This window comes from Ammospiza caudacuta, chromosome 8 (assembly GCF_027887145.1).
Source record: "Ammospiza caudacuta isolate bAmmCau1 chromosome 8, bAmmCau1.pri, whole genome shotgun sequence".
Lineage (NCBI taxonomy): Eukaryota > Metazoa > Chordata > Aves > Passeriformes > Passerellidae > Ammospiza > Ammospiza caudacuta.
The window spans coordinates 36,864,379-36,874,468 of record NC_080600.1 but is presented as its reverse complement, the minus strand read 5'-3'; the positions used below and the strand labels follow the sequence as shown (position 1 = coordinate 36,874,468).

Genomic DNA, 10,090 nt, shown 5'->3' with positions numbered 1-10,090 from the left:
TATAGGCTGTCAGTCCTGGCATGGGCCAAAAGAAAATAAGGCCCCTTCAGCAGTGACCTGTGATGAATCTTATAAAAAGGCAGTGGAAGGATTTTATTGCTTCACTGGGGCTTTGTGTCTGGTGCATCTTAAACACAAAAGTTCACAAGCCCAAATCTGTGGAATGCTCATCAAATTTCACCAGAAGATCTCTTTCAAGTAGGAAGAAAATAAGCTGTATTGTACAATTTTATTTTATTTTTTTGTTCTTGGTTAGAAACAGGATACTTCATCATGCTGATTAATAGTTTCCTAAATTATGAGTGCTGCTGTGAAAAAATATGAGCAAACAATGCATGCAATCATTTTTAATGCCCAACTACATTGCTCTGTCTGATTTTTTTTTTTTTGCTTCTATCTGAATTCTTTGGCATTGACCTTTCTTTTTAATTCAAACTGCCAACTGCTTAAGACACCTCCTTATATTCTTCAGCCCCTTTTGTTCTGGAGAAGTGAGTGTCTGGTAGTGTGTACAGCCAGTGAAAAATGAGCTGCTTGTGCCCTTGTGCAGCACAGGCAGGTTTGTCTCTCGGGGGGCAGGAGAGGATGGCTGCAGAGCTCTTGTTTCCCAGGGATGACTAATTGTTCATTTTCACACTCTGAGAAGATGCCTGTTGACTCAAAGGAGATGCACCATGCAAATAAACATGCTGACAGACTCACAATATTTTTCCCAGCTTTCACACTTGGCATGGCAGTGTGGAGTAAAGGGAAGCTCAGCAGAAGAGCAGCTCAGGTGTGACGGTGTTCACAAGGGTTTGAGGATGAGGGAAGAGACGAGGATCTGACTCTGTGTTTCAGAAGGCTTGATTTATAATTTTATTATATATATTATATTAAAACTATGCTAAAAGAATAGAAGAAAGGATTTCATCAGAAGGCTAGCTAAAAATAAAAAAATGAAGAAGGATAACAAAGGCTTGTGCCTCTCAGACAGTCCGAGCCAGCTGGGCTGTGATTGACCATTAATTAGAAACTACCAACATGGGACCAATCACAGATGCACCTGTTTCATTCCACAGCAGCAGATAATCAATGTTTACATTTTGTTCCTGAGGCCTCTCAGCTTCTCAGGAGAAAGAATCCTAAGGAAAGGATTTTTCAGAAAATATCATAGCTACACTTGGGAAGCCTCTGAGCTCAGCACTGCTGCTGTCAGGCTGAGCCTGGATTTGGGCTCAGGAGTTTGTGCTGTGCTGCTGTGCCAGAGGTGCTTAAACAGCCTCAACCAGCTGGAATGGAAACCACACTGAATCTTAGACCAGCACTGATGTATTTTTTCCTGTGAGCTTGCTGCCTGATGGGAATAATTCTTCACATTTCAGCTCATGTCCATCTTTGCCTTCCACTCCTTCTCATTAAAGAGAGAAAGATCAGTGGCTCTGCTTTTTCCACCCCATTTTCCTGACCACTGCATGGAAGTGACACAGAGCCGAGCTTTATCTTCCATGGAAAAACAATGTTTATAAACAAAGTAATGCTGTGGTTTTGCTACCTCCATCACTGGTGCTTGAAATTTCCAACTTACATTTGAATTATTCCAGTTCAATCATCAGAAGGACATTAGAAAAATGCCAGCAGAAGCCAGGAGCCCTTGTATTACCTTCTGTAAGTAAGAACATCTCAACCTTTAAATAAGAGCAGGAGCTTAGAATTCATTTAACATTGATTTAGTTATTTCAAGGTAACAAACAAAACAAAAGACATGAAAAGGTCCTTGACTAAAACTACATTATAAAGTTAGACCATAAACAAGCCACAAAAGAGTTTACTCCAAATAGGAATTACCACATCCGACTACTGTTTGAATCTGAAAAGAGCTCAGCCAAGCCTCTTTACAAACAAAGCATACAAATTTAACAACACTTTAAATTTGGTAATCATTATTCTAACTTCCCAAAAGTCAGTCTCACAGTATTAATTCTTAATATGTGACAAAGGATCATTTATGTAGTAAAATAAACCTAGCATTTAAGTGCCAGTAGTATAAATATTCATTGCTGGCAGAGAATAGGAGTTTGGCAGTCATCTATCCCTTAGCAATACTTTTTTATTACTCAGAAAATCCCTCTGGGCCATAGGGGACTGAATTAAATTCATTATGAACTTTATTGGGAAGGATTTTAAATATGTGCAGATGTCTGGAAGAGAGGGCTTCCTTCTCCACACTTCCCCTTGTTCTTCTGTTGAATAGAATTTTGTCTTTTTTTTCCTATACCTAGGCACTTAAATCCGTCTCCTTTTAAAACCCAGTGCTTTGCCTCTATCCTGGCTGCTGCCAGCCATCCCAAAAAGCCTAAAATTGTCAACAAGATGATAATTGCCACCAGACAGTGCCAAGAACAGGCTTCCTCTGGCTGCCATAGCCCCTTAGCTGAGGCTGTTGGTGACCTCAGGTACAGAGTCCTTTGCCCATGCACTTCACCCTGACCATCCTGGTGGCTCAAGGTGTGCCAGGCTCTGCTGCTGCTCCATCCCAGCCAGCCCAAAGCACAGCCAGACCTCAAACCTTGCCTCTCTGGGATCTGATTATTGACACAAAGGCGGGCTCCCAGCATCTGCTTGTAAACTGACATTTAAATGGCAATTGCCAGTGGGATATAAGCATATGGTTCCTGAGCTGTGAGTCAAGTGCAGGCAGGAATGTGATTGGTTCAGAGGAAAAGCTTTTTTTAGTGTTGGTTTCACTTTTGTGTGCTTGGCCTGTCTATACTCAAAGGCACAACATGACACTAATGCTTAGTCACAGTCTTCAAACAGTGCATCAGAAGTGCCAAGAAGTCCCAACAGAGGAAAAAAGACCACCTTTAATTATTAAGTTTACCATCATAAAGCAATGCTAATTACAAGGAAAGCACTTGGTCCCTACTGGGTTCTGCTACAGGCTTTGAAAACATAGCAAAGATACCTTCCCACTAATCAGGGTCTCAATGGTCTCAAAATCAGCCACTGATAACTCAGGAGAAGGGAGAAAAAGCAAAGACAGAAGTACTAATTAAGAATGCTACTTTCAGGAGGTGGCGTTTTGGCTTGTATTGGTGTTACATTTATTATTTTAACCATGAGAAAAATCTTGGTTTTTGTTAGAAATAAAGACATAAGGCACTAGATTATTGTCTTCCTAGCTTCCAGGAAGAGTCAAGGCATGAAATGCAGCCTTCAGTCACTGAGATGACCTTCCCAACTGCAGATCAATGCAGTGCTGCCTCCCAGCATCTGCAGCTGCTCTCTGCCTCTACTCTGCTGCTGCAGCTCCCTGCATGTCAGGAGGCAGCTGCCATATGCTCCTTGTCTCCTGACAATTGCCATTGAAATGTCAGCTTACAAACAGCTGTTACTGTCACTGCTGCAAGCTTGGCCTGTAAATGCAGGCAGGAAAGCAGGCAGAGTGATGGAGCTGCCCCTGGGCACTGCAGGCCAGAAGGGAAACTGAGGCAGGCTGGAGCTCCTCAAGCAGGGGGCTGTTTTCCCTGCTCTCCAGTCTCAAGGATCTCCTGTTGGTTCTTCCTTGGACAGGGAAGAGTCTGGAGCAGTTTCTCTGCTCCTCATGCAGCTGGGTAGAATCTCAGACCCAAGCCTGCAGCTTTTACCAGCTCCTGGTGAGTCCCTGGTGTCAGCCCCTGTCCAAAAGTGACTGGAGCCCCACTATCTCTGACCAAGAGGGTGTGCAGGAGGCTGGGAAACAGGAACACAGCTTCCACTTCTGCTCCCAGCCCCATCATTTCCTCCCCCATCATCTCCCTTGGGTTTAAGGGCAGAAAGTTTAAAAGCAAGATGCACAGAGGAACTGCAGTGTCTCTTCAAGGCTTCTGGGGAAATTGCAGCATTTATGCCAGAGCTGGTATCTCCACATAAAAGGTCTGTATAGCACAAATCATGTGCTAGAAGGCCTTTGTATATCCTAAATTAGTCTTGTCAATGCTGCCAGGCCTGCATCCTTCTTGTACAGCCTGTCATCATCTCTAGCAAAGCTCTGCCTGGCTCTCCAAGATCCAGAATAAGGGCAAAAAGGGAACAGGACAGATCTGAGGGATAATCCTGCAGGCACAGAGAAGTGGCCACGCTCCTCTTGCCCACACACCATTGCAGCAGGCCCAGGCAGGCTGCTGGGCTCTCTGTGGCCCCAGAGTGCCCACAAACCCAGGTCCAGCTGGCCCACAGATACACACAGGTGTGAGATAAACCTGCCACAGGGCCCCTATCACATCCAGCTGTGTGCCCCTGTCCAACACCTGCATATCCTTGTCTGGGCAGAGATTCCCAGCTGGGTCTCAGGTCAGCCCTGTCCCTCGTGTCCCTGCTCTGTGTCCCCATCACTGTGGGCACTGAGGCAGCTCCTGGGCACAGAGTCACTGCAGGCAGCACCACCAGATCTATCAAACACAAGGGGAGGTTTCACTGCCCTTACCAGGGTACTCATGACCATTAATCTCCCATTTCCCAATTTGTATTCAGTGCACAATGCCACAGCCATCAGTAAGGGTTTTGCTTGAATGAGGGCTGCACTGTGCTCCATGGGCAGGATAAACTTCTAACAAGGATTAAAAACAGGAAAAGAATACTAATAATGCAAACTTCTCCCTTGCCCCTCTCAACCACATTCAAGTTTCTTCTGCTGAAGGACAAACATTATAGTAATATTAAGCACATATTGATGCATGTTGAGGAGAATATAAAATTTATTAACCTGAGAGATAAATATTGATACTGCTTTGTCCATGTCAATATTTAGTTCAAGGGACAATAAATTTTGATATTCACTGAAACAAGTCAATACATGCATTGCCACATGCATTTTCTATAAGCTCAAGTTATTCAGAATTTGTCTTTTTTTCTTATCCTCAACTTTCAGAAGCACAGATTTGCCTCTCAGAAATGCTTCTCTGTAAGAGAAGAAGGCAATAAGGAAACTAGCCCTACTCAGGCAGGGAGGAAAAATGAGAAGATATGGCCAGTGTCTGTCTCCCAGAGAGTGACACAACATCTTTGTCACCAGTACAGGCAGGAAAATCTCTAAGTGCTCACAGAGAGGCTCTGGCAAACACCCACAGCCCTTCTCAGAATGGCTTGAGCTGCACAGAGGCCAGCAACAAACTCGTTATCCTTGTGAACGCTGCTGGAAGGATTGAGCACATGGGCTGGGACAAATGGCTGGAAAGCAGCTCCATGTACACCCCACCAACAGCTTCCAGCAAAAAACCAATGGACCAGCAAATCCCACAGCCTTCAGAGGCATTTGGGTCCATCTCATGCTCCTTATGCTCCAAGGGTGCTGTGCAGTGAGGCCACATCTCATTAGAGAGCACACCTGGGTGACAGGACAGCGCTGTCCCATGAACTGGAGCAATAAGTGAAAGGCACTGGGGAAAAAATCAGCTGTCTCTTGGGGCAATAAATGAACCAAACCTGCAGGATTTTAATAAATATATTGCTGTTCTGTTGCACATGAAGTCGTGTCTCTTCCAGCTGGAGCCACCATTAAGAGTCTCACTAAACCCCAAATGCTAAAGTGATGCACAGATTCTTCCTGTAAGTGGCCATTCCCTGCTCAGAACAGCAATGTGTTCAGGTGTGGGGCACTGACAACACAGGGAGTCTATTTTTTATTTTATTTAAAGCATCTGTAGATAACTGGAGTTGTCAGGGATATCAAGAAGAATTGCACACAAGAATTTGCCCCATGGCATCAGAAAATCACCTGCTGCTGTTTTTGACACTTCATTTCACAGGTGACTATGTAAATCATCACTGAGGCCCAGCAGATGCTGCAGAATCCAAAATCTCACTTGGATTGGACTAACTGCCCTGCCTTAAACCCCCTAAAGTGTGCCATGAGAGAGACCAAGCTGGCTTCTCAGAGCTTCTGGCCAAGTGTCATGGAACCAAACCAGGGATACAAAAACATGCCCACAACCCCTCTCTCTGCCTGAAACCCCAGCATCACCCAACAGTTTGCTCCATTCAGGTCCTCCCTGCCCTGCCACACACATTTCCTCTCTTGCCTGGCAACAGAGAGCTGCTCTGGGCTGGCTGAAGCACAGCAACATCCCATCAGTGCCTCACTGGCAAAGAGTAAGGCCAATTTTGTGTTTCCAGAAACCTGACTTTTAGCAGAAGCCAGTGCAGAAGGAACCTGCCCAGAAGAACACTTGACCTTCCTTGCAGAGGTGCTGATGATGCTTCAGTGTCCTGGGTTGAGAAACACAAACACTGCCATTAAACAGGAAGATTATGAGAGGTTTACATGGAGCTGAAACAAATTTTGTCTGTGTATTACTGATCCACACTTCTGGGACCTGCAGGGCACTACAGCAAAATCTTTTCTGCAGCACTGGAACATAACTTAAGTGGATCCCATCTCTCCACGAGCAATGGCAATCATTGCTCTTCAGAAGAATGAGCTATTTTTACTTTGCACCATCATCTCACAGCCCACAGCCCTTAGTTTGAGTGGAACCAGAGGCACCAGAAGTTGCCAGGGGAACACAGATATGCAGAACATAATTAGTGAGGACACAAGTGTTAACAGTTTTACTTCTTAGCAATTTAAAATGTCTGACAATTATCTTCAGTTCCTAGCAGGGTCAATTTTTGCTTCTCAAACATTTTTAAATACTGTCATTTCTCAGTACAAACAGCAGAAAAACCCTAAAAACACTCAAAAAGGTTTCACGACAGGAGTACTGTTACCGAACGCCAGCAGACATTTTGTGATAAACACTGATTAAAATCTTGATATGCTTTTAAAAAACAGACATGCTCATGGAGTACCAGTGGGAATCATGTCAGTTTTAATGCTCTGTTGGGCTTGCATGTCAAGGGTTTGGCAGTGGTGGCTGCAGAGGTGGCCCCTGTGAGAAGATTCCCCCAGGTCCAGTGGAGCCAATGGCACCGGGATGGACCTGGCACTGGAGGGTTGTCCTGTTCTTCAGCATTAATCTTATAATATCAAACTCCATCTCAGCACTTCTTATCAGCTATAATTCAGTCCTAAATGTGCCCAACACAGAGATGATGCTTTAATTTCTGATAAAATTGGATAATTCAGTGCTAAGGCTGCACCCCCTGAGAGCAGGTTTGTCTTTCAGGTCACCAACACACCACCTTCCTTTGCCTGGGACCCCAATTTCTGCACAGAGCCAAGGCTGCCCCCAAACACAAAAGCCAGCAGAATTTCCAATGCTCCCTTGCCCTCTTGGGTGCTTTTTCTCACAGAGGTGGGTAAACAGTCATGAACACACAATAAATACCAGCCTGGCATTTGAAGTGAGGGCTGACTGTTCATTCAGGTGCCCATCTTGTGCAGTTTGTCAATAAAACAAAATCCAGCATCTGCTTTTGAGCCATTCACTGCTCTTCACAAGCACAATTTGCCAGTAAAACATAAAAGCCCCTTTAAAATCAGGGCTGCTTTGGTGAAAAGAAGATCAAGAATGTTGTGGAAGTACTCATTGACTCAGCAGCAGAAGAGGTAACAGGGTAAAATAAATATAAAGTGCTCACTTTTAGAAACTTTAACATTTCAACTGTCAGGAAAGACATGCTTATTGGAAATTGTTAATTCTGAACTGAGAAAGTATTTTTAAAAATCACTAATATGGACTGAAATGTGTAGAAGGGAAGAGGTTTAGTTTTTATTGATGCTTCTTGCTTGCAAAACAAATTCTTACCATGGTTGCTTTGATTTTCTTTTAAAAAGACTGAAGACCTGTTTTCCTTCTGCATTGGCGAAACAATGGAGAAAATACATCTTCCATATAAATCTCATTTAAATTCTGCATTCTAACTAGCAAACACAATTTGGAATTGAGAGGTTTTTTTGTTTTTACATTACAAAATGAGCCGTTGCAACATTAAACAGCTCATCTATTGCAATTCAGCAGGAGAAATCATTGAACAATCAACTGCAGAATACAAATACAGAGCGATGCTCTATTAGCTCTGCAGATACATCAGATACTTCAGTGAACTCTGCCAGAAAGACGAGCTTTAAATGTGTTTTATATGGAACTGATGATCATGGGGGGATCAGCAAAGCTCTCCCTAAATGAGAGATGTATTATCAATACACAAGTCAGATTTTCGTACTAAAAACCTGAAAATGAATAAAACTTGCTCTATTTTAGCAAGTGAGATGAAAATGGAATTATTGATGCACAAATGGCAGCACGATCATGCTTGCCAGCTGCTCTAAAAAACAAATGCAATTGGAGTTTATGTTCAGCAGCCTAAGTGAGAAGAGAAACCAGAGCAAATTGCCATCAAAATCATGTGGAGTTATCCAAATTCCACCGACCAAAAGCTGCAACAGGAAGCGGGAGCCAGGGAATGGAGGAGCAGAAATCCACAAGGCAGCTGTGGCACCACTGGCATGAGGCTGACAGCTCAGGGGCTCAGCTTCCAGACTGAAGGGCTCTTCTTTGTTCTCCTCTGTCCCTGAGAGCTGTGATATCAGAACCTGCAGGAGGTGAGGAATGAGCTGCTTGGTGTGGCAGACAGGAACCTTTGGGAAGGGTGGGGAGAGGAGGAATCGTTGATCCAGTGGCAATCCCAGCCCTGCAGGGCTCAATTCCAGTCTGACTCTTTGAATTGTGTCCTGGCTGGCATGTCAGTGGGGGAAACAAAGTAAATGCTAAGCAACAAGGCAGCTGTATTTTCAAAATTAGGCCTAACCTTTGATTATTTGGATCAAACCCCTGGGCAGTGGCAAAGCTCCTTGAAATCACTCTAAGAAAAAATGTCCCAGGCAAACAGGGCTTGTTTGCAGCTTCCCTCCAAGAAGGCTGCTCAGGGAGCTGTAGTATTTTGATTGCAGCAAAGTTTCTTCTCTGCTAACACCTGAATCTCTCTATTTACATTTTGGAGCTGTCCAGAGAACCGTAATGAGTGCAAACCTGACAAAACCTCCTTTCTCAAGCATTTTCAAGGAATATATATGCAAGACAAAGAGCATTCTTCCCCCTCACCACAGCCTTGGCAGCAGCCTAATTCAAAATTCCCCAAACCAGGCTGGAAGGCAAAAGTGCCCTGCAAGTGGCATTCAGGTAAACACCTGGGCTTGGATTTGCCCAGCACACGGACACCATCTGGTTTGAGAGCCTGCTGGCTGTGCTGTGATATTTGCATTTTGCTTCCTGAAGCTGCTGGGGACCTCCAAAATGTCTCAGGTGGGCAGCAAATGAATAAAACCCAACCTCAGCCTTGCATCTCAGCTAGAGCTAAAGTTGTCAGCTCATTTTGCTGCCTATAATCTATTTGAAATAATCTCCCTTATTTAAAGTTTGAGAAAGAAAAAAAAAAAAAAAACCCACTGTATGCTCCTTTCTTTTATCCAAGCTCTACAGGGTACATTCTGCTGGCCTTTTAACTCTCATTTATTTCCTTGGGGTGAATCTACAGCTAACGAGAGTATTCCAGGTGGAACTGGAGCATGCAGCTCTCTCTATCTTTTGTAGCACCTTTCCAAGAAACACTAAGAGCTGTAAGATATTACTGCAGACCTGAGAAAAGTAATTAAGCTTGAGCTCCAAGTACCCAACAGCTTGCTCTGTCCCTCTCTTCCAGAAAATGAAGGAATAAAATGGTGCTTTTTGAAGGAAACTCTATAGACAAATAGCAAGAATCAAGATGTAGAAATGCATTCTATTATGCCATTTTTAACATAAATTATGGGATCCAGTGATAAGTATGGTGTTTTCTGGAACATAGTGAGGATACAGAGGATTCTACAAAGGACTAAATCTATCCTACTGTAAATTACAAAATATTTTTCTTCCTCCAGCCACATGCAGCTGGTTCCAACTGTGGACACACAGGACCCATGTGAAGAGAAAAGACTTCTACAATAACCCTTTCACATATAATAAAAATATGACTGTGAAAGAGAGAAAGAAGATCATTAAATATCAGAATTCACAACTGAGCAGAATTCAGCAACTCAGAGGGTGATTATAAGCATTTGGGAACTTTCCTATGCATTTATATAGCACTTTAAGTTCAACTGCTGGACTTCAGTTCGACCCAGACCATGACAGAAATAGATAATCCTATT

At 43.6% G+C, this 10,090-nt stretch overlaps 1 protein-coding gene across 1 annotated transcript in view; it reads right to left on the bottom strand.

The window, feature by feature from the left end:
• GPR39 (G protein-coupled receptor 39) overlaps positions 1–10,090 on the bottom strand; it is a 75,819-nt gene that overhangs the window by 3,169 nt on the left and 62,560 nt on the right. The window lies entirely within an intron of this gene.